Source organism: Heterocephalus glaber, unplaced genomic scaffold (assembly GCF_053883595.1).
Source record: "Heterocephalus glaber isolate CG9 unplaced genomic scaffold, H.glaber_assembly_v1.0 deba00000122, whole genome shotgun sequence".
NCBI classification, from domain to species: Eukaryota; Metazoa; Chordata; class Mammalia; order Rodentia; family Bathyergidae; genus Heterocephalus; species Heterocephalus glaber.
This window is the reverse complement of record NW_028258138.1, coordinates 70,974,323-70,999,617: the sequence shown is the minus strand read 5'-3', so window position 1 is coordinate 70,999,617 and position 25,295 is coordinate 70,974,323. Positions and strand designations below refer to the sequence as shown.

At 35.2% G+C, this 25,295-nt stretch overlaps 1 protein-coding gene across 22 annotated transcripts in view; it reads right to left on the bottom strand.

Moving 5' to 3' along the window:
* The window catches only part of Stxbp5l (syntaxin binding protein 5L), a 588,968-nt gene that overhangs the window by 360,736 nt on the left and 202,937 nt on the right, over positions 1-25,295 (bottom strand). The window contains exon 3 of one of the 22 annotated variants that reach the window (XM_087209193.1): positions 21,691-21,743. The exons of the other annotated variants lie outside the window; for them this stretch is intronic. The gene's annotated coding sequence lies outside the window, so the exon portion shown is untranslated. The remainder of the gene's footprint in view (positions 1-21,690; positions 21,744-25,295) is intronic. 22 annotated transcript variants of the gene reach the window in all.

Here is a 25,295-nt window from a genome sequence, read left to right as displayed (position 1 = left end):
ATTAAGTAAAGAAAAAGGATTACAAACAAACACTGAACTCTTAATATTTTGCATTCTGCAGTGTTCAAGTATACTGGCATGTGCAACTTAAAAATGCATCTAAAAATAATGTAGACAAGAGGAAAGAATAATAAATATGTGATAAAGTGAATATAGCAAAATGCTAACTGTCAAATCTAGGTGATAATATACATATGATTTTACAATATAAGTTCTTGCAACTTTTCTGTATATTTGAAAGTTTTCATAATAACACAATAAAAAAAGAAAAAGATATAAAAAGTTCATTATCTCATTAATGAGAAAAAACTAACATGAAAAGAGGCAATGTTAGACAAGAATTAACTTCAATTTGAAACATGCTATAATTTTTCAAAGAATAGAAAACAGGTCACAAAAAGAGATTCTATATTTATTTCAGCCAAATTTTTAGTGCTTCAAAAACTGTTTTTCGTAAGCATATCTTAATTAAAATATTGCATTCTCAGTATTTAAAAGCAAAAAGATAAACCACAGTCTGTACTTAACCTAAAACTAATACCTTGAAAAACTATTAGAATTCATCGCATAACTTTATTTTCTTTAAAAGGATACAACAGTATTCACTGAAGGCTAGGGACCCCCCCACACACACACCTATACACCAAGCAGAGCTGCAGGGTATGAGGAATCCAGCAGATGAGCACACAACTAAGGAAACTGCAGAATTCATAAAATGAGGATCTGGTTACATGTTAGTCATTGCCATCTGCCAGTGGGGCTACAAATGATTCACATATACACTCTCTTGTTGGAGCGTTTAAACAGTTCCCATCAGATAACTTTGGACTTTTCTATATTTTGTGTTGTACTGTTTTGGTTTGGCACTGGTTGATTGCTTTTTTTTTTTTTTTTTGCTTTGTTTTGTTTTAGGATTTTGTTTGTTTGCTTGGTTGGTTTTTATTTTTGTTAATTTTTTCTTCTATTTGTTTTGACTTGGTTGGTATTTGGGTTGCTACCTTTTCTCGTCTACCCTCAAGAGCCCACAGCAATTCTATTTCCCAATTCTTGTTCAGAAAGAATATTAACAGTATATTAATTTCTCAAGTTCCTAATTTGCCATATTCTGCTCTCTGTCACTATCTTCTCTTGTATCAACAATCCTCACCATATTTTTCCTTTGACTATTCTATATCTTACCTACTCCCTTCTACCCAATTTTTGTCTCCTCTATTGGCATTTTTTAAAAGTTTTAAATAAAATTTTGGTAGAGTTTGGAATTCTATCACACATTTTCTTGTTCAGCTTTTTTTAATATTACTTTGTATTATTTGTTTGATTAAGTCCTCTTTTCTACCCCTCTCTCTTCTTTTCACAGTCTCTTTCAACTTGTTTCCTTATTATTTTACCATTTTTTCCCTCTAGTCCAGTGATTTCAAACCTCTTAGAGCTTTCAATGATACAAATAGCAGACTGTGGCATAAATGTTACCACTACTCTAGTCTAACCTTGATTCCTTTTTATTTATCCTTTACCTTCTAAGTTTTGTCTATTACTGTTATTTTATACTATTAATTTTCTTTTACTCCTTAATAGGACATTTTATATAAGTGTTATCACCTTTTTCTCATCTTCCATTGCTTCATTTTAATTCTATTTTTTATCCTCCCATTCTCCACAACTGCTAATCTTACTGCAGTAGTATAACCACTACTCCTTATGAATCTCTAGTTAAATATATCTTACTATAGTTGAACACTGTTCTATTGTTAATACAGGTAAAATTGCTCTACTGGGTAGATATTTACTATATATTAATATCAAGTTTGTCTTTTAGAGAGGAATTGCTGCCACTACTGTTTAAACTCTTCAATGAAATTGAAAGGGAAGCAATACTCCCAAATTCATTCCTGGAAGCAAGTATCACCTTGATCCCCAAAGCAGAGAAAGACCCAACTGAAAAAGAGAACTATAGGCCAATCTCACTAATGAACATAGATGCAAAAATCCTTAATAAGATAATGGCAAACAATGCAGAAGATCATCAAGAAGATCATACACCCTGATCAAGTGGGATTCATCCCAGGGATGCAGGGATGGTTCAATATATGAAAATCAAACAAGGTAATACACTATATCAATAGAGCCAAGGACAAAAACCATATGATTATCTCCATAGACACAGAAAAAGCATTTGACAAAATGCAACATGCATTTATGATAAAAACCCTACAAAAAATTGGAATAGACGGTCTCTACCACAATCTAATAAAAGCCATCTATGAAAAACCAACAGCCAATATCATACTAAATGGTCAAAAACTGAAATCCTTCACACTACAATCAGGAACAAGACAAGGATGTCCACTATCACCACTCTTGTTCAATATAGTTCTGGAAACATTAGCCATGGCAATTAGACAAGAGAAAGAAATAAAAAGAATAAAGATAGGTAATGAAGAAGTCAAACTGTCATTATTTGCAGATGACATGATACTCTATATAGAAGACCCCAAGAACTCCACTAAAAGTGTTCTAGACTTAATAACAAAATTCAGTCAAGTAGCTGGTTACAAGGTTAACACACAAAAATCAATAGCTTTCCTCTACACCAATGACAGACTCACTGAGAGAGAAATAGGGCAAATAATTCCTTTCACCATAGCATCCAAAAAATTGAAATACCTAGGAATCATCCCAACGAAAGAAATCAAAGACCTCTTCTCTGAAAACTATGGCACTCTGAAAAGAGAGATTGAAGATGATATCAGAAAATGGATAGACATCCCCTGCTCCTGGGTAGGAAGGATTAATAGAGTGAAAATGGCCATACTTCCAAAACTGCTATATAGATTTAATACAATTCCAAATGAGATCCCAGAAGCATACTTCATGGACCTTGAGAAAACGATCCACAAATTCATTTGGAACAAGAAGAGACCCAGAATAGCAAAAGCAATTCTAGGTAACAGAGACATGGCAGGGGATATCACAATCCCCAACCTGCAACTCTACTACAAAGCTACTGTGATAAAAACAGCATGGTACTGGCAAAGAAACAGACTTGAGGATCAGTGGAACAGATTAGAAGATGCAGACACATTCAGCCACCTCATCTTCGACAAAGGAGCCAAATACCCTCACTGGAGGAAAGATAGCCTCTTTAATAAATGGTGCTGGAAAAATTGGGCTTCAACTTGCCAAAGATTAAAACTAGACCTATATCTCTCACCATGCACTAAACTAAAATCAAAATGGATTAAAGATCTCAATATTAAAATAGGAACTCTGAACCAGTTGGAACAGAGGTTAGCTAGAACCCTTGAAGACAACGGTGTAGGAAAAGATTTTATGAACAAAACCTCAGTTGCCTGTGAACTAGCATAAACAATCAACAAGTGGGATCTCTTCTTATTAAAAGGCTTCTGCACAGCAAGAGAAACCACCAGAAGTGTGAAGAGACAATCCCCAAAGTGGGAAAAAATCTTCACCTGCTCTTCTTCAGACAAAGGTCTACTATCTGGAATCTATAAAGACCTTAAAAAGATCTGACCTCCCAAATTTAAAGACCCAATCCAAAAATGGGCATCTGAAATGAACAGACATTTCTCACACAAAGAAGTAGAAATAGCAAATAAATACATGAAAAAATGTTCAACATCACTGGTCATTCGAGAGATGCAAATGAAAACAATGCTGAGATTCCACTTCACTCCAGAAAGAATGGCTGCTATCATGAAATCAACCAATAAAATGCTGGCAGGGCTATGGGGAAAGAGGAACCCTGCTCCACTGCTGGTGGGAGTGTAGACTGATGCAACCACTGTGGAAATCAGTATGGAGATACATCAAAGAACTAGGACTGGAAGTCCCATTTGACCCTGCTATTCCACTGCTGGGAATCTTCCCCAAAGAATTCAAAGAATCATACCACAGTGATATATGTGCACCCATGTTCATAGCAGCACAGTTTGTAATAGCTAAAACTTGGAAACAGCCCAAATGCCCATCACCTGGAGACTGGATAAAGAAAATGTGGGTTTTTTAAAATAAAATGGAGTACTACTCAGACATAAGAAATGAGAAATTAGAGACATTTATAGCTAAGTGCATGCACATTGAGGCAATACTCTTAAGTGAAATAAATAGGACACACATGAATAAATTCTGGATAGTTTCTCTGGTGTGAGAAACTGAAAGTGTAAATAAGGACTAAATGTATAATAGGTCATGTGAAATAGGAAGAAAGGGGCAAAGGGGAAGGAAGTGGGAGGGCTAGAGGAAATGATAGAAGGGAATGGGATTAATATGAGAAAATGGAAAGCTAGGAACAAAATCTTTGTAAATAGGGAGGACTGGAGGGGTTGAAGGGAGGGCTGGACAAGGGTGAAAAATAAGAACCAAGAGAGGCTATGTAAAGTTGCAAATTTCCAATGATGAATGTCATTGTATTGTATACCTAAAATGTACCAATGATTAGAATGAATAATTGAAAATGTAAAATAGGAAGAAAAGGTTCAAAGGGGTAGGGGTAGTGGGAGGAGCAGCAGAAAGAAAAGAAGGGAAAGGAAAAATGATGAGAAATAGAAAAAATGGAAATAAAGTCTTTGTAAATAGGGAAGGGTGGAGGGGGTGAAGAGAGGTCTAGGAATGGGGGAAAAAAAAGAACCAAGATGCATTATGCAAAGGTACAATTCCCAGTGAGAAATGTAATTGTGTTTTATACCTACAATGTACCAATAAAAGAATTTAATAAGAAAAAATTTTAAAAAATATATCGTTTGTCTTAGAGTTTGTACTATTAATACAGATCTCATTTCTATGGTTACAGGTGGTACAGTATTAGTTATTTTACTTTGTCATTCATTTTGTATTTGACACTATTGTTGTTGGTGATTTTACTACTTTAACCAAGATTACATAGTTGTTGCTATCAATTTTTTTTCTCATATGTCAACATCTAGATTGCCTGGGGGTCATAAATAATACTGCAGCCCATTACTGAAAAGCTGGGTACTGGGCCAAATAGGCTGCAACCTTCCTTCCCTAATGGAGGTAGTTGGATCTGGGAACAAACCCAAAAGGTAAAAACTAGCTACACCTAGAGGACAGATCTGATAATCACTTACTACCTAGAGAGGTCTTGATACTGGCAATAAAGCTATCCACCATAAGCAATTTGCAACCCTCAGCACAGAAAACAAATAAATACAAAATGAGAATACATGGAAGCAACATGTCCCCAGAAGCTCCCAACTCCCCAAAGCAAAGCCAGAGAACAGCAAGGGGGGAAAAGACAAAAGTAAAACAGCTGAAATATCTGAAATGGTAGCAATAGAGGTAACACAACAGATCAATAAAATGCTTGGCAAATTCAAAGCAGAAATAATGAAGTAATGGCCCTAGTAAAACAAATGATTAGTGAGTCCACAGAAAATACAGATTAAAAAATAGAGGAGCTAAATAAAGATATGCAAACAATAAATGCCCAACATAGAAAAGAACTGGAGTCCATAAAACAGTCTCAAACAGAAATCCAGGAAATTAAAAACACTACTAAAAGTATATGAAGCAGAATCAATCAATGTGAGCATAAAATATCAGACCTAGAAGACAGGGTTGTAGGTGGTGATCAACTAATAAGAGATACCTTAAAAATAGCAAAGATTATGAAAATTCAATCCAGCACCTGCCAGATGATGTGAAGAAGGCTAATCTTAGATTAATTCGATTCAAAGAAAAATCAAAGGATAGCACAAAGGACATAAAAACAAGTTATAGAACAATAGCAAAAAACTTTTCAAATATGGAAAAATAATTTGACATTCTGATGAGTGAGGGATATAGCACTCCAAATACAGTGGTATTTCCATTTATGAACTTAATTTGTTTTACAATTTTAAAGATGGCTGCATTTCTGTTTGTGTGGGGAAGATGGCCATAGTCCTGTTTGTCACACAATGTGGAGTTTGCAAATGGAAACAAAATTTTGCCAAACATTTTGTTTGCAAACTGGATTATTGCCAAATAGAGGCATTTGGGAACCAAGGTATTACTGTAGTTATGATCAGAAAAGAATTGCACCATGACATATAATAGTCAAGACAGCTGAGAGTCAACACAAGAACAAAATCTTAAAGGCTGTTAGAGAAAAGAAACAAATCATCTATAAAGAAAAATCCATCAGAATTACAGAAAACTTCTCAACATAAACTCTAAAGTCAAGAAGAGCTTGGAGTGAAGTATTTCAAGCCCTACAAGAAAACAACCTCTAATTCAGATTGAGGTATTCTGCAAAATTATCTTTCAAAATTGATGGAGAAATAAGATTACTTCCATAATAAAGAGCACCTAAGGAAATTTATAACCACCAAACCAGTACTCAAAAAAATTCTCAAGGATATTCTAGAAAGAGACAATAAAATAACAATGCCAAAAAGTCCAATATAATGAATCTACCAAGCAAGGCAAGCAATTAAATAGAAGGGAAAGAAAGGGAACTAACAGCATGACAATAATATATCGACATGGATGTCAATATCTAACAGTTATAATTGTCAATATGAATGGTCTCAATTCACCAATGAAAAGAAATAGATTAGCAGAATGGACCAAGAAGCAAGATCCAACAATATGCTTCATACAAGCAACACATTTTACCCAAAAAGAAATTCACAGACTGAGGTGAGCTAGTCCCAGCACTCAGAAGGAAGCTCCGCACCTCTATCCCAGGCTCCTAGGGCAGAGAAGGTGAGCCAGTCCCAGAACCCAGAAGGAAGCTCCCCCGCTGCCATCACAAGCTCCTAAGGCAGAGAAGGTGAGCCGCGTGGGCGCCAGAAGCACCCCCTCCCATGGAAATGAGAAGACACGTAAACAAGTCTCAAAAACAGACTTCTGGATCACCTACAGCAACCCCAAAGGGAAACGAGATGGAACAATCTGATACTCAACAACCTGGACTCCCTGACCTGGCAACAAAAGAGGATCTGGAAAAAATGAAATCAGAACTAATTTCTCAGATAACAGCAGAGATTGTGCTCATAGTGCAAGACATGACTAATAAATCTAGAGAGGACACAGATTAAAAATAGAGGATCTGAGGAACATAATGGAATCCCAACATAGGAAACAAATGGAATCCATAAAACAGATACAAACAGATTTCTAAGAGATTAAAAACTTCATTGAAAGTCTGTGCAGCAGAATGAACCAATGTAAGGATAGAATTTCAGATATAGAAGAAAAGATTGGAATTAGTGAGGAAGAAAAGAAAAATTGCTTAAAATTGTAAGAGAACATGAGAAATCAATCCAGCAGCTGCTAGACGATGCAAAGAAGAATAACATAAGACTGATTGGAGTCAATGAAGAAAAAGGAGAAAGTGCAGATGACATAAAAAAAAACTGTTCACAGAAGTGATGGCAGAAAACTTCCCAAACAGGGGAAAAGATCTTGACATACAGATAAGTGAGGCATATAGGACTCCAGTTAGCCTTAATCAAAAAAAATCTACACATAGGAATATAATAGTTAGGATTCCAGAAATCCAACAGAAGAACAAAATTCTACAAGCAGTGAGAGAAAAGAAACAAATCACATACAAAGGAAAGCCCATCAGAATCACAGCAGACTTCTCAATGCAAATCCTCAAGTCAAGAAGAGCTTGGAGTGATGTATTTCAAGCCCTAAAGGAAAACAGCCTCCAACCCAGATTCATGTACCCTGCAAAACTATCTTTCAAAATGGATGGAGAAATAAGATACTTTCATGACAAAGAGCAAAACTGGCACTCCAAAAAATTTTAGACAATACCCTAGGAAAAGACATGAGGATCACAACCCCAGGAAACCCAGCAGAATGAATCCATTGGGCATGACAAATTAAACACAAAGGAGGAGAATACAACAAAAAGAAAAAGTCATGACAAGGCTTTTAAAACTTTTAACTTCATCTCCCTAATGAGTGTATAATTCAATCTTATTATTGTACTGATTAGTATTTTTCTGATTCTAGAGTTGCACACCATTCCTTGTGCTGTACTGGCTATTTATCATCTTCTTACCTCTACATTTTAATTGGGTTGTCTATTAATGAGCTCTAAGAATTCTTTATATATTGTGGTCATAAGTTATATGTATTGTAAATATGGTCTGTTTAAGGACTACTTTTCATTTTAATTATGTCATTTAAAGTTCTAAATTTTGATGGAATCTCATTTATCAATTTTTTTCTTTTATATATCATGTTTTTTGTATCCTAGGTAGTTCTTGCCTACCCTGAATTCATAAATATTTTCCATTATAATTTCTTCTTAAAATTTTATACCTTTAGGCTTTCTTATTTAGGTTCATAGATCCCTTCAAGTTATTTTCATGTATGGAAAAAAAGGGTTGAGGTTAATTTTTTATATACAGATACCAGCTGTTCTAGTGCCATTTGCTGAAAACACTATCTCTTCCTTGGCTCTTGAATTGAGTTTATATTCTATAAAATGCTAATGTCAAATAATCTTTCAAAACTCAGTGGACCATATATGTGTGGTTCTATTTCTAGATTCTCTGTTTATTCAAATGATCTATATGTCTTTCGTACACCAATACTGCCTTGATTACTGTAGCTTTAGAAGTAGTCTCAAAATTGGGTGCTAAACGTCTTCCAACACTGATTTTTATTTTTGTTTTTGTTTTTGGCTTTTCTGGGTCCTTTGTACTCCTACATAACTTTTAAATTTCAATATCCAGTTCTTCATTTATACCAAGTATACACAGATCTGAATTTTTATATATACCTTGTGTTTTCTAATCCTGCTAAATTCAAATACAAGTTCTAGGGGCTCCTAGAGATTTCTTAGTATTTTCTCTGTAGATGATCATTTCATCTACATATAAAGATTTTGCTTCTGCCATGCCAATCCTATCCTAGTTGTGTCATTTTATTGCCAGACTATTTTGGTGGGGACTAGGTTTCAAAGTTTAATGGACAGATAAAGAGTAAGCACATCTGCCCTTGTTCCCCACCTTAAGGAGAAAGCATTGTATCTTCTCCATTCATATAAGGCATTCTTGCTGGAAGTATGGAGTACATGTCTCTGATCTGTTGAGAAGTTTCTGTTCTACTTCTAGTCTCCTGATAGCTTTCACCATGAAAAACTCTAGAATTTAGTTCAATACTTTTTCTCCAACTAGTGACAAGATCATATGGCTTTTTCCTTTCCTCTGTCAAAATGATGACTTTTGGGGGTGGATCTTCCAATGCTGAACCAACACTGCCATACCTATAACAAAACCACTTTCTACATACTGCCAGATCTGACTTCTAATAGTTTGTTTTGTTAAACAAATTTCTATCTATGTTCATACTTTTTTCTTCTATTATCTTTATCCAGTTTTAGGATTAGCACAATGTTGATTTCCTAAAATGAGCGAAGTGTTCCTTCTTTTTTCTGCTTTAATTGTTTAATATATTTTATCAGTTAAAATGTTTATGAGCCTGCTGTTGTCATATAGGTAGGTTTTCAAGCTAGGAATATACTTTCTTTAATAGGTGCTATTCAAATTTTATATTTCCTCCAGAGTTAGTTTCATTAATTTGTCTTCCAAGGTACTTCTTAGAAGTTGTCAAATTTATTTCAAAAAAGATTTTTGTAATATGCTTTCTATATCCTTTTAAATTCTGTAAAATCTGTGGTAATGTCTCCTAGACCTTAATATTTTATTTTAAAAAATGTATAACTGATATTGTGTAACAAGAAGAAAAGGTCTAAAAGAGCAGGGAAATTGGGAGGGGTAAGGGAAGGGAAAAAAGGGAAAGGAAAAAATATGCGAAGAGGAAAAAAAATGGAAACAAGGTCTTTGCAAATAGGGAGGGGTGGAGAGGATGAATGGAGGGCAAGGGAAGGGGAAAAAAATAAGAACCAAGATACTCATGTAAAGGTACAAGATCCCAATGATGAATGTAACTGTATTTTATACCGAAAATGTACCAATTAATTTAATGGGAAAAAAAAAGAAATTCACAGACTGAAAGTCAAAGGATGGAAAACAATACTCTGCATAACAGGAACAAAGAAAAAAGCAAGAGTAACTATTATAATTGCACACAAAATGAATTTCAAGCCAAGACTAATCAGAAGAGACAAAGAGACATACTGGTTAAGGGAACAATTTACCAAGAAGATGTAGCAATCATAAATATATACACAACAAATATCAATGCACCCAACTTCAGTAAAAAATACTACCAGACATGAAAAATCAGATAAGCATCAATACAAGTGTAATGGAGGACCTCAATACTCCACTGTCACAAATATACAGATCAACCAGACAAAAAAAATCAACAAAGAAATATCAGAGTATAAACCTCTGAACCAATAAATTTCATTGGTATCTACAGAGAGTACCACCCAACAACAAAATAGATCTTCTCAGCACACATGGGACTCTCTGCAAAATACACCACATACCAGCCCATATAACATACTTAAGTAAATGCAAAGAAATCAAAAGTATCTCATACATACTATCAGATCATAGTGCAATGAAACTAGAAATCAACAATCAAGGACACCACAAAAACTACACAAACATGAAAATTGAATAATACCTGCTTGAATAATCAAAGGGTCATAGATGAAATTAAAAAAGACATTAGGGGGCCAGGGATTTAGCTCAGTGGTGCTGCTGCCTGCCTCACAATTGCAAGGGCCTGAGTTAGATCCCAGGTATGCCCCACCCCCCAAAAAAGACTTTAGGTAGTTCCTACAATTAAAGAAAATTGCTAGTATGACATACTGAACCTATGGGATGCAATGAAAGCAGTCCTAAGAGGGAAGTTTAGAGCAGTGAATTCCCACAACAGAAAAACAGAATAAGTGGAAATAAATAACATAACAATGACTCTCCAGGTTCTAGAAAAACAAGAACAGGTCAAACCCAAAGCTAGAACAAGGAAGGAAAATATAAACATCAGAGCAGAAATGAATGCAACTGAGACTTTAAAAAAAGACAAAAATTCAATGAATTGAAGAGCTGGTTCTTCGAAAAATTGAATAAGATAAACCTTAGCTAATCTTATGAAAAAAGAAAAGACCAAAATCCATTAGACTTAGAAATGAAAATGTAAGGAAATTATTACCTCCCAACCTGCTAGATGTCTGAAACTCCAAGTTCGTATTCTTTAAAATCAAAGAATGAATTCTAGAAACAACAGAAGTTAAGAGTAAGAAGAATTTATTGAGAGAAAGATAGAGAGACAGAAGTGGGACTGAAAAGTGGGCTGCCCCAACCTCGCTTCTCAAGGGTGTTTTATTGAACAAAGCCACAAGGTGAGTCAGATTCAAGGTGGAACAAAACTATAGTCAACTAATATGATTAAAAGTACAGTCATTTAGGTAATATTGATCCAATGGGAAATCACAAGGTGGGTATGAGGTGAGTCAACCAATAAGATTACAAGTATAGTCACTTAGGTAATATTGATTGAATAATGATCAAATGGGGGAAGCAAGTCACCTAGCAAGCCTACATGGAATAAACAAGAATTTTTCAGGAAGGAATAGTCAAAGTTTTGATTCCCCCTCAAGGTGATTGATGCCTATTTAGAATATCAATCACTGCTGTTTATCCCTAGGGGAAGTATGTGGATATAGTCTGTCCTCTATTCTTTGAAGCCTGGCCTTTAGTCAATGTGCCTCCAGTCACAGTTGAGGGGCCAGCCCTGCCTGACTGCTTATAATGTTTCTAATTAACTTAGCTATTTACAATAAAAAGAGTAAAATCACAACAGATTCTGCAGAAATTCAGATCATCAGTAACTACTCATGAAAAATTCAGAAGAAATTGATAGATTTCTAGATTCATATGTATTACTAAAACTGAATCAAGAAGATATAAAAATCCTGAATAACCCAATTATCACTCAATACAATTAGAGTAATAAAAAATTACAAACTAAGAAAAACTTAGTTCTGACAAATTTACTCCAGAATTCTACAAGAATTTTAGAGTTCTACTGCCACTACTCCTGAAACTCTTTAACTAAATTTAAAGGGAAGCAGTACTCCCAAAGAAGTATTACCCTGATTCTAAAACCAGAAAAGGATCCAACCAAAAGAAAAAAAATAAAACTACAGGCCAATCTCCTTAATGAACGTAGATGCAAAAATCCTCAATAAAATACTGGCAAACAGAATGCACCAAATCATCAAAAAGTTTATACAACATGATGAAATATAATTCATCCCAGGGATGCAGGGATGGTTTAACATATGCAAATCAGTAAACATAATATATCACATTAACAGGAGCAAGGACAAAAGCCACATTATCTTCTCAATACATGCAGAAAAAGCATTTGACAAAATCCAACATCCATCCATGATAGAAATACTGCATAAAATTGGAATAGTTGGTCTTTATCTCAACTTGATAAAAGCCATCTATGACAAACCAAAAGCCAACATCATACAAAATGGAGATAACCTAAATGCTTTCATGCTAAAATCAGGAACAAGACAAGGGTGCCCACTATCACCACTCCTGTTCTCAAATATACTTCTCAAAACATTAACTACAGCAATTAGACAAGAGAAAGAAATAAAAGGGATATGGATAGGGAAGAAAGCAGTTAAATTATCATTATTTGCTGATGACATGTTGCTCTACATAGAAGACCCCAAATACTCCACTAAAAGACTCCTAAAATTAATAACCAAATTTGGTAGCATAACAGGACACAAATCAACACTCAAAAATCAATAGTGTTCCTATACACCAATAACAAATTTACTGAGAAATTAGGGAAATAATACCTTACAGAATAGCATCAAGAAAAATTAGATCTTAAAATTCATACAGAACCATTCAATCTCCAGTACAAAAAAAAAAATCATACAGAACCAGAAGAGACCTAGAATAGCAAAAGCAATTCTTGACAACAAGGGCAAAGCAGGCACCATAACAATCCCAGACTTTATGTTACACTACAAAGTTACAATTATAAAAACAGCATGGTATTACCAAAAACAAACAAACAAAAAAACCAGACATGGATCAATGCAACACAGTAGAAGATGTAGAAAAAACTTCAGGCACACTCAGGTACATTATCCTTGAGGTACCTTATCTTTGATAAAAGGGCCAAACACCTTCACTGTATGAAAGATAGTTTCTTTAACAAATGGTGCTGGAAAAACTAGCTTTCCACATGCCAAAGATTGAACCTAGACACATATCTCTCACTGTGCACTAAAGTAGGGATAGATCAAAGACCTAAATATTAAAACAGAAACATTTATTCTGCTGGAAGATAGACTAGGTAAAACTTAAAGATATAGGTGTAGGCAAAGACTTTATGAACAAAATGCTGGTCACAAAGTGTACATTATAAAGAATCAACAAATGGAATCCCATCAAATTAAAAAGTTTCTGCACAGCAAAGGAAAACATTAACAGAATAAAGACACAACCCACAGAATGGGGACAAAACTTTGCCCGGTATTCCTCAGAGGACTAATATCTAGAATATATTTTTAAAAATTCAAAAAAACTAGACTCCCCAAAATTTAAAGACCCAATCCAAAAATGGGCATCGGAAATGAATAGACACTTCTTAGGTGAAGACGTGTAAATAGCTAATAAATACATGAAAAAATGCTCAATATCACTGGCCATTTGAGAAATGCATATTAAAACAACGAGATTCCATTTCATGCCAGAAAGAATGACTATCATTGAGAAATCAACCAAAAACAAATGTACCAAGGCTTTAGGGAAAATGGAGCTCTTCTCCATTGTTGGTGGGAGTGTAAATTGGTACAATCACTATGAAAAGCAGTATCGAGATTCCTCAAAAAAACTAAAACTAGAGATTCCATTTGACCCAACTATTCCCTTCTAGGTATCGTCTCAAAAAAAGTTAAAGTTATCATACCACAGGGATACATGCATACCTATGTTTATAGCAGCACAATTTTTAATAGCTAAATCTTGGGAAGGGCTCATATGTCCATCAACAGATGAACAGAGAAAGAAAATGTGGTATTTCTATACAATGGAGTATTACTCTGCCAAACAGTGTCGCTCCTGTGTGAGAAAAGTATAAATCATGATCAAAATGGAGGATAAATACAGTAATACCTCAGCTCATGAATGCTCCCTTTCTTGAACAATTCAGTTCAAGAACAGAAGCATTCAGCAAAAAATTTGCTTCCATTTGCAAACTCCACTTCAGATGATGAAAACAACCATGGCCATCTTCCCTGTTATCAACACAAATGGAGCCATCTTCCCCAAAATCAGAATGAATTAAATTCGTGAACCAAGGTATCATGGTACTAGGAAGTAGAAAGAACTTGTTCAAATGGGAAAGGGAGGGGGCTCAGTGGTTCTACTACCTGCCTCCCAAGCACAAGGTCCCGAGTTTGATCCAGGTACCCAAAAAAAAGGGAACAGGAGATTGGGGGAGGGGGAGGGAAGGGAGGGAAGGAAGGGAAAAGGGATTTAATGAAAAAAGCTGAAGAGAAAAAAATGAGAGCTTTTGTTAATGGGGAGACGCAAGGGACCATAAAAAGAATTAAGATGTATTATGTACATGTACAAATCCCTCATGATGAATGTGATCATTATATACTGCAAACATGTATTAAAAAAATTTTTTTTAATTTTTAGAGGCTAGGATCATGAGTTTTCAGGTAAAAGAGAAGATTCTATTTGAAATTGGACTACAGGCCATGCATGTTTCATTGAAAATAATTTTTCTATGTTTTGTCCACATTCTAAGATTGTGTGAAGCTGAATTTAAAGAAAGCATGCTAATCAATCTTGCAGAAAAAATTTGAAGGCATCCCATTCAGGCTGTGGTACTGATCCTGCTGGCTGCTTTTAGCCAAACCTACAATAAGAATCAAAAGCAACACGCAGGACTGAAAGATGTGAAAATGTTGGAGTTTTGGCAAGAAAGCAAGCATATGTAAAGATGGGACCAAGGACAAGGTTGCTGAAAAGACTAATGTCATTAAAAGGAAGTCAAGTAATTTACATGGGAACAACATAAAAAATGGCTTGAGGGCATCTCAGGAAAAGGCCAGACTCTACACCTAGTGAAAGTATTTGCTTTGAGAAGAAAGCCTCAGAGTGCCCCATCATTCAGGGTCACATAGGGAAGAGTATTCCAGTTCAGCTGTCAGGCACTCAGAGGCCACTGTACTTCCTGAGCTTGGTGCTATTCATGTGGTGTTGGTTTGTCTGGCATGTAGGGTGTAAGAGTCATGGAGGATTTCACCCAGATTTTAAGGGAAGGGCTGAAAAGCCAGGTGATGGACCTGTGAGAGGGTGATGCATGAAGCTGTGAGAGTGAAGCTGAAGGTGCAGTGGACACCTAAGGAAATTAGAGATGCCAGGAACATGGAACACATGCCAAGGAAAGCCATAGCAGTGAGCAAAGCCAGCCCAAATATGCCATGGGGGCTACAATCATTGTACATTAAGTTATAAATCCATGGCAGTGCTGCCAAAGCCCTTTGAAGCCCATATTTCCATGTGCTTCAGATGCTGTTCATAGAACTATAATGTTTGCCCCACTTGGTTTTTATCTTACTGTGGTCCTATTTGTTTCTATTCTCCTATTCCTCTCTTTTGGAATGGAAATATTTATACTGTGCCACTGTTTATTGGAAGTATTTAGCCTCCTTTTTTATTTCTATAGTGGCTCACTGCTAATATTTTGCCTTGAGTCTCAGAGGAAATTTCCAACTTGGACTTTGTTGAACAATACGGGAACTGTGAGGATTGGCAACTGCTGGATATGAACCAAATGTATTTTTCACAATGAGATGGACATGAGCCTTTTGGGGTCCAAGGGCAGAATGTTATGGTTTATATCTAAAATGTCTCCCAAGATCTCTTGTGTTCAGAGGTTGGAGTTTCAGAGTGATTGATCATGGAGACACTATACTCACCACTGATGAATTAGTTCATAGCTGAATATGCTATTACAAGGTGCTCTCAACCTGGATCTTTTTCTCCCTGCTTTCTGGCTACTATAGGTTGATCAGCTTTCCTCCTCTGTGCCCTTCTGCCATGCCATTTCTGCCTTGAAGCCAGATGACTGTAGACTGACCCCTCTAAAACTGTGAGCCAAATAAACCTCTGCTTCTTTAAGTTATGGATGTCAGGTATTTTTTCCCAGCAACAGGAACACTGCTCAATACATATACGTAAATGATGGCAAAAAAAACCCCAAGATAGATTATGTTACATTCTTGATACCATAGAGCCATTAAATCAGTTCTGAATTGTTTATGCTTAGACAGACTTATAAATGAGAATCAGGTTTCTACACTGTTTAAGCCACAGTTGTTATGGGCTGTTAATAATAGCCTAAATCTCATCCTAATACATATACTAACCATTCATTTCTAAAAGGGGGCAAATATTTATTAGGCCACCAAGTTAATTTATCCGGAGTGTTCCCTAGCATTACTCATCAGCCTGAAAAATGGAAGTATAGTATATAAGTTTAGAGTGTGAGAGGGATACTTATATAAAATGCAAATAATTCATAGTGACAAAAAAAAGCGCTAATCAGTAATTTCCTAGGTAGAGGACCAAAAAGTCAAATGGGCTATTGTTGCAAAGACTACACAGGATGAAAATGTTTGCTATTTTTTTTCTTTTGGTTTTTTGAAAAAGAGTATTGCTATGTAGTCCAGGCTGGCCTCAAGCTCACTGTATCCCAGGCTGGCTTCAAACTCATGGCAATTTTCCTGCTTCGGCCTCCCAAGTGCTTAGATTACAGGCATGTGCCACCACACCTGGCTCTCTGCATTCTCTATGTTGAATGTGGTATTGATTTCACAAAAAAAACCTCATCCCTTTGTACAGTATATATAATTGTAGATTGTTTTAAGCATTATGAAGCAAAAAAGACAAGAATATAGGTGCAAAATACTACATAAGATACTAGTAAATCAAATCCAGTAATGGATCCAATGACAAATCATGACGAAATGAAGTTTTTTCCAGAAATATAAGTATGGATGTCATACTAACTTATGAAGTCACTGTGTTACTAACTTATCTCACTCATTTCATTTCCTTAAGTTAAAAGGTGAACCCTATAAGCCCAACCCTCAAAGTGTAGGAACTTCTATTTACAAAATAAATCTTGGTAAGATGCAGAAAAGTGAGTAATACAGTATTCTTCATCCGCTTATGAATGTAATCTTTAGTCTCTAAGGAACTTGTAATTCTGACTGGTTGCTTTACCTAATGTGTTCCCCTGACAGTATTTAAACTGAACAAGCATTTTGAGAAAATATAAATGAGCTTTCTATATAAAACCAAAGAAGATCATTGGCACTTTTTTCTTGCATGGAAGGGAAAATAAAAATTTTAAAGTACATCTCTGTTGGCTTAAAACAAAAATTTTGACTGCCTAATCTTATTTAAAATAATATAGAACAGTTTAGCATCAGAATATGTAATAACTTTACTATTAAATCAACAAATTACAGAATTAAAAACATGATTATATCTATATATTCTGGAAAAGTATCTGATAAAATTTAGCAGATAATATAAGTAAACATCTTATGTAAAATTAGGGAAGAATAAAATTAACTAAAAATTATAAATATTAACAATAACAAAATAAAAACATATTAAATAGCAAAATCTATAATCATTTCCATTCAAATCAGGAATATGACATACATATTATTATATTTTGCTTTATAGATTCAAGCTTATTCAGTAGACCTAAAATAAAATGATACATATAGAAAATACAAAAAAATTTAAAATACTAAAATATTTTAGACATAAAAGAATGAAGTTGTATAGGTTCAAGGTAAGCAAACAAAAATAAGGAAGTGTTGTCTATTGTGCCAAAACAAATCACCAATGAAATTATCAGGAAATCCTCACATTTCTGGTTGTGAATTTGAAATTTGTCAACTTTGTTAAAAATTTTAAAACAAATGTTTTATTTAGTGTAATTGATTATACTTTCTAGTATATGAAGTGGTGAGGGATACAAAATATTTTTGATTACTTTGAAATGCAATCTGTTTTCATACTTCTCATATAGCAAGATAATATTCACATATTTTAAGGTTTATGTAATAGTATAGAAGTTATTATTAGAATTCTTTTAGAAATATAGAGCTGATGTCAATAATTTCTACTGTAGCTGTGACAAAATTCCACCAGAATTTAATTTTCAAGAAGTAATAATTTATTTATGTTCCTAAAGAATCTTTTATTATGGTTTGGTGATTAAAGCTGCAGAAAGCATCTCTTGCCAAAGTATCTTTAAAAATGTAATAGTGAAAAATTACTTATACATAGTGACAAACAAATGAAATCTAAATTTTCAACATTTTTAGACAAAAAAATATTCATCTATTTCTCAAATTTTAGGTCAAGGCCTCTTTGCTGCCTGAAATATTTGCTAAGATTGTAAGCCATCACAGTTAAGTGATACCCTCTTTAACAAATGCTGGGAAAAATGGCTACCCACATGCAGAAAACTGAATCTATACCCATGTCTCTCACTATGTACTCAAATGAACAGTCTCATCATCGTTTTTAGACCTTTTCAAGAGCTTAAATGTGGCATTCTGTTCAATCACATCTTTTCTTGTCATCGCTTTCACTCTTTCTCCCTAATAATTCCACTTAAACTTTCCTACTTGTGTAAAAGTTTATTTTCCTCCTGTCTACACTATCTTCTTTCCTCGGACTAACATCTCAACACACTGCAACTCAGCATCATGCCTGAAAGAAATAAATACCACTTTTGTTGAATCTATTTTATTTGTCTATATAGATATCAAACAAGTTTCTCTGAACTTGAAGATCTTTCTCATTGTTATATGACATATATAGAAATTATTAGTCATAGAAAAATATTTTGGCTATGGGGTAAAAACTACATTTAAAAGAAAGCAACACGGAAGGATATCAGAGGACTAATTTTAGGTAGGATTTCTGTCATTGACTATCTAAACTGTACATATTGATTAAACTCTCAGTTTCATCATCCATAAAATAAGAGTAAACTATATTATTTAAAGATCTCTTTCAATCAATGCTACTAGAACAAATACTTGCATAAGAAATCATGGTAGACTTTTGAGACACATGAGAAATAGCGCTTTGTAGAGTTATTTCAGTTAGTGAAATGCCACAATGAGAATTCCAAAGAATGATTTTTTTAAAAGATCAATGACTTTCAAGAAAATACTGATAAATAATTAAGTGAAATTAGGAAGATAATCCAGGATTTGAATGAGAAATTCAACAAACAGAGATTCTGAAAAATTATCAGAAATCTTGAAAATAAAGATGTCTATAAACCAGACAAAAAAATTCAGGTTAAAGCTTCAATAACAGACTAGATCAAGCAGGAGAAAGAATATTGGAACTTAGAGAAAGGTTTTCCAAAATATCACATTCAGACAGAAATAAACAACAACGACAAAAAGAATGTCAATAACATACAAGATCTTTGTGATACCATTAAAAATCAAATGCTCCTCATCATCAACATACCTAGAGGGAAAGGGAAAAAAGGGAGAATAAAAACCTATTCAGTAAAATAATAATAGAATGTAAATACTGTGAATTATCTATTTAAAAGATTTGGACTGGCTGAATGGACTAAGGAGTAAGACCAAACAATGTACTGCAGAAAAGCTCACCTCACCAGTAAGAACACACACACAGGTTGAAAGTATGTAAAAGGATAGAAAACAAAATTCCAAGTACCGATATCTGAAAACAAACAGCACAGCTATATTTACTTCTGACAATACAGACTTTAAGACTTCCAGGAAGACGGTGGAGTGGTAAGCAGCAGAGGAAAAGCCCCTCTGAGGTTTGGTGCCCTGACTGGAATATAGCAGTGTGAGAAGGAGGAGGGAAGTGGGTCCACGGAGCCCAGTAAGGATCTAAGGCGAGAATTGAAGTCTAGAGGGAGAGTGAAGAGAGAGACTTAAACAAAGAGGAGGGAGGTACCAAGCAGCGCTCTCTCCCAGAGCCTGGACTCTCCGAGAGGGAAAGGTGGGCTGAACCTACAGATGCACAGTGACTACTGATGACCCCAGAGGCCTCCACAGGAAGCACACCAGTGGAACAGAGCAGAGGACAAACCAGACTGCAGCAGCTGGGTGAGTTATCCAGGTTCAGACTTTACCCAGAAGAAGGTGATTGGCTGGTAGCCATCTTGGAGAAGGGCCTACTGAGTTTGGAAATTAGAACAGCTGCAGGCAGACTCCATCTAGTGGCTCCTGGTGCAGCGGTGTCAGGGAGCAAAGTTCAAACTGGCAGGAGACACACAGACTGCTGTAGGCTCAAGGAATCTGGTTCAGCCAGAAACCAGCCTGAACTTCAGAGGAACTAAAGGGGCAGGCTGGCTGGGATTATCCACTAACCTACTGTGAAGCTGCAGCTAGCTTGCTGGGATTAATCAGTTTGGCTCTGGACTCTGTTTGCCTAACAGTGACAGCAGAGACACCCCTTGAATGGACATTTCTGGGTTTTTAAATTTTTTTTTCCTTTTCCATTTTCTTTTTTCTTGCTTTCTTTCCTCCTTTCTAGTTGTTTTGTTCTGTTTAGTTTTTTTCTCTACTGTTTGAACAGTTTCTAATTTTTTGTTGTTGGTGGTCTATTCTGTTCTTTTTATTTTTTCCTTTTCTTTTTCCCACCTATCTGTGATAGGTCTCCCACTACCTCAGCAGCTATTATGTATAGTAGCTGCCCTCTTCCTATGGTGCCTTGCCCCCTCCCCTGTGTGATGTCATGCCAAGATGGTTGCTCCCACCAAAGAACAAACCCTTCTTCCCAGCATGCCCCTGGTCCCACCTAGAGAGTAACCTAATACTCACTCACCTCCTACCACTTAGTGATGTCACCAGCTCCTCTACTCCCTGATCACTACCTCACTCAACCCTACCTCAGCCCCTACAAGCCCCACCCCGTCTCTATAAAAGACTCTCCCTGCCCCAGCCATGTTGCTTTTTGTCTCTCCTTTGTTCAGAGACAGCCCAGCAGATCTATTCCCTTAATAAAGGCTTGTTGTGGCCTGGTCTGGTCTTGGTCTTCAGCCCTTTTATCTGACAGTCTGCTTCACCAGTTTCCTAAAGTCCGTCCTCCAGCCTTGCTTCTGAACACTTCCTCTTCTTTTATTTGTGTTTTTTACCCCCAACTCCTTTTAAATCTTTTCTCCTAAGGGTAAAAATGCCATATTAAGGGCTATAACTTGTCATTCTAGGCTTTATTTGATACTATTGTTATTGCTGATTGTACTACTTTAGCCAAGGTGACAAAACTGTGCTAATCAATTGTTCTTCCTGGTATACCAAGACTGAGACTAAGGGTCTTTAAAAAAAGAAAAGGAAACTATAGGCCACGTAGGCAGAAACTTCTCATCTCCAATAAATTGAAGAAGTAGGATCCTGCAACAGTCTCAAAACCCAAAAGCTAGCTACACTTGGAAGACATTTCTGAGAAGTAGTAATTTCCTAAGGATTCTAAATACTGGCAATAAAGCTACTCACCATAATCAATTTACAAGCATCACCTCGGGAATCAAACTTGAAAAAAACAAAAACTGAGAAGACACTTTAGATGCAACCCCCACAGACATTTAGCTCACCAAACACAAACCCCAGGGGCAATGAAGTAGAACAGTCTGAAAGCCACCCACCTGGACTCTCTGAAGTGGTAACAGCAGAAGTAACAAAGCAGATGAATAAGGCTCTAGAAAAAAAATCAAAGCAGAAATAATTTCCCAGATAACTACAGGATGGTGACCAGAATGAAAGATACAGATAAAAATACAAAGGAGCTCATTATTTGCAGATACTCTACATAGAAAACCCCAAAAACTCCACCAAAAGATTTTTAGAGTTGATAACCAAATTCAGTGGTGTAGCAGAATACAAAATCAACATTCAAAAGTCAATAGCCTTCCTATACATGAATAATGAACTCACAGAGAGAGAAATTGGAGAAATAATCCCTTTCACAATAGCATCCAAAAAAAATGAATACCTGGGAATCCATCCAACGAAGGAAGCAAAAGACCTCTACATTAAAAACTACAGTACTCTGAAAAAGGAGATTAAAGTGGATATCAGAAAATGGACGGGCCAGGTATTTAGCTCAGTGGTTCCACCATCTGCCTCACAAGCAAGCACAAGGTCCCAAGTTCGATCCCTGGTCCCCCCAAAAAAGGGAAAGAAATCCCTTGTTTTTGGATAGGAAGAACCAATATAGTGAAAATGGCCATACTTCCAAAATTGTTAAACAGATTCAATGCAATCCCAATCAAAATACCAATAGCATACCTTAGAGAATTAAGAAAACAATCCTAAATTAGAAGATGTGGGTTTTTTATACAATGGAGTACTACTCTTCCATGAAGAAGGATGAGCTTCAGACATTTATAGCTAAATGGATGAAACTTGAGAGCATACTCTTAAGTGAAATAAATCGGACACACATGTTTAAATATCGCATTCTTACTCTGTTGTGCGAAACTGAAAGTGAAATGAGGATTGAACTGTATAACAGGTATTGGGAAATGGGGAAAAAGTCTTCAAATGTGAAGGGGGACAAGGGAGCAGGGAGGAAGAAAGGAAGGGACAAGAAAAAAAGTGAAAATAGAAGGAAAAAATGGAAACAAAGCTTTTTTAAAAAAATTATTTTATTGGTACATTTTAGGTATACAACACATTTACATTTCTCATTGGGAACTTGTACCTTTACATGATACATATTGGTTCTTATTTTTTCCCCATTCCTAGCCCACCCTTCCCTATTTACAAAGACTTTGTTTCCATTTTTTCTATTTCTCATAATTTTTCCTTTCCCTTCTTTCCTTTCCCCTGCCCTTCCCTCTTCCCCTACCCCACTGGACCTTTTCTTCCTATTTTGCATTATCAATTATTCATTCCAATCATTGGTACATTTTAGGTATACAATATAATGACATTCATCATTGGAAATTTGCACCTTTACATAATCTCTCTTGTTTTTCCCCCTTCCCCTGCCCTCCCTTCAATCCCTCCATCCCTCCCTATTTACAAAGACTTTGAAACAAAGCTTTTGTACATAGAGAGGGGAGAGAGCTTGAGGAGGGCAATAGAATAAAAAAATAAAATTTAGTAAAAATAGAGAGAGAGAATTTAAGATAAAACCTACAAGATCTAGAAGGTGACTATATAATTATTAAGGGATCAATTTATCGAGAAGCTATAATGATTATAAATCTATATGCCTATAATATCAGAGAATCCAATTTTATATAACAAACACTATTAGACATACAGGGAGAGATCCAAAATAATAATAGTGGGAAAATTTCAATAGCCTACTCTCATCAATTTATCATCATTTAGACAAAAAAAGAATCAACATAGAAACATCACAGTTAAATTACACTGTGGATTGAATGGAATTAAAAACAATTACAGAATACTCCATCAAACAGCTTCAGAATATATAGAACCTTCTCTAGAACAGACCATATATTAGGCCATGAAAAACAAATATTTTTTTAAATGAAATCATATTCTGTATCTTTTCTGATTATACTGGAATAAAATTAGAAATCAAAAGGGGAATTTTAGAAAGTATCCAAATACATGGCAAGTGAATAACATACTTTCTAAGAAACTGTAGGTCACTGAGGAAGTCAGAAGATAAGCTAAAAACTGTCTTGAAACAAAATGGTAACACAACATACCAAAACCGTGGGATGCAACAAAAGTTTATAGCAATGCATCCCTACATCAAAAAACTAGAAAGATTTCAAACAAGTTAATGATGCAAGAAAAAATACTCAAAATTAGTAGATGGAAAGAAATATTAATGAACAGAAATAAATAAAATAGAGAAATAAATGAAAGTTGAGCACCTACTGGTTTTTTTTTGTTTGTCTGTTTTGGTACCGGGGATCAAACTCAGGTCCTTGTGCATGCACAGCAGGCAGCGAAACCACTGAGCTAAATCCCCGGCCCAAAATGAAAGAGTTGAAAAAAACAGTATCAGTGAAACAAAGAGGTGGTGTTTTTTTCTCAAGATAAATAAAATTAAGAAACCTTTAGCCAGACTAAGCAGGAGTGTGTGTGAGAAAGCCCAAATAAACAAAATTAAAGATGAAAAAGGAGAGATTACAAGTAGTATCACAGAAATTGAAAGGATTACTAGTGACTGTTTTGCAAAACTATATGCTAACAAATTGGAAACTCTACAAGAAATAAACAAATTTCAGGAAAAATATGACCTAGCAAAATTGAACTGAGGCAGAAAACAACTGAATAGACCAATAATAAATAATAAGAATCAGTAATAAAAAGCCTTCCAACAACAACAAAGAAAATTTCAGAGCCAAGTAGCTTCACTGCCAGATTTTTAGAGAAGAACTAATGCCAATGTTTTCAAAAATTCCATAGAACTGAACGAGGGAATCCTTCCAAACACATTATATTAGAAAATCATTACCCTGTTGCCACACAACCTGACAAGGACACAAAATGATAACTGTACACCAACATCCCTGATGACATAGAGGGCAAACTCCTCAATAAAATACTTGTAAATTGAATTCAACAGTACATCAAAAAGATTAAACACTAATATAGTTGATCAAGTTGGTTTAATTTCAAGTATACAAGGACGGTCCAACATGTACAAACAAATCAATAAACATAACATGCAAATAAATTTAAGGGTAAAATATGATCATTTCAATAGATGAAGAAAATCTAACATGCATTCATGATAAAAGACCCTGAGTAAATTAGGTATATAATGATATGGCTTGACATAATAAAGGTTTATATATAACAAACTCATAGCCATACTGAATGAGGAAAAACCGAAAGCATTTCCTTTAAGATCAGGAACAAGAGAAGGATGTCTCCTCTCACAGCTTTTATTCAATATATCACTAAAAGTTTTAGCCACAGAAATTAGGCAAGAGAAAGAAATAAAAAGCACACCAATAGGAAAGGAGGAAGTCAATTTATACTAGTTTGCAGATGACATGATTCTATACTTAGAAAAACCTAATAACTCAAGCAAGACTATTAAACCTGATAAATAATTTCAGTAAAATTTCAGGATACAAAAATGAGTATTTTTCTATACACCAATAATGAACTCACTGAGAAAGAAATCATAATGGCAGTCTCATTCACAATAGCTACAAAAAACACACCTACGAATAAACTTAACCAAGGATGAACTCTGCATTGAAAATTATAAAATAGTGCAGAAAAAAAGATACAACAACATAGAAAGACT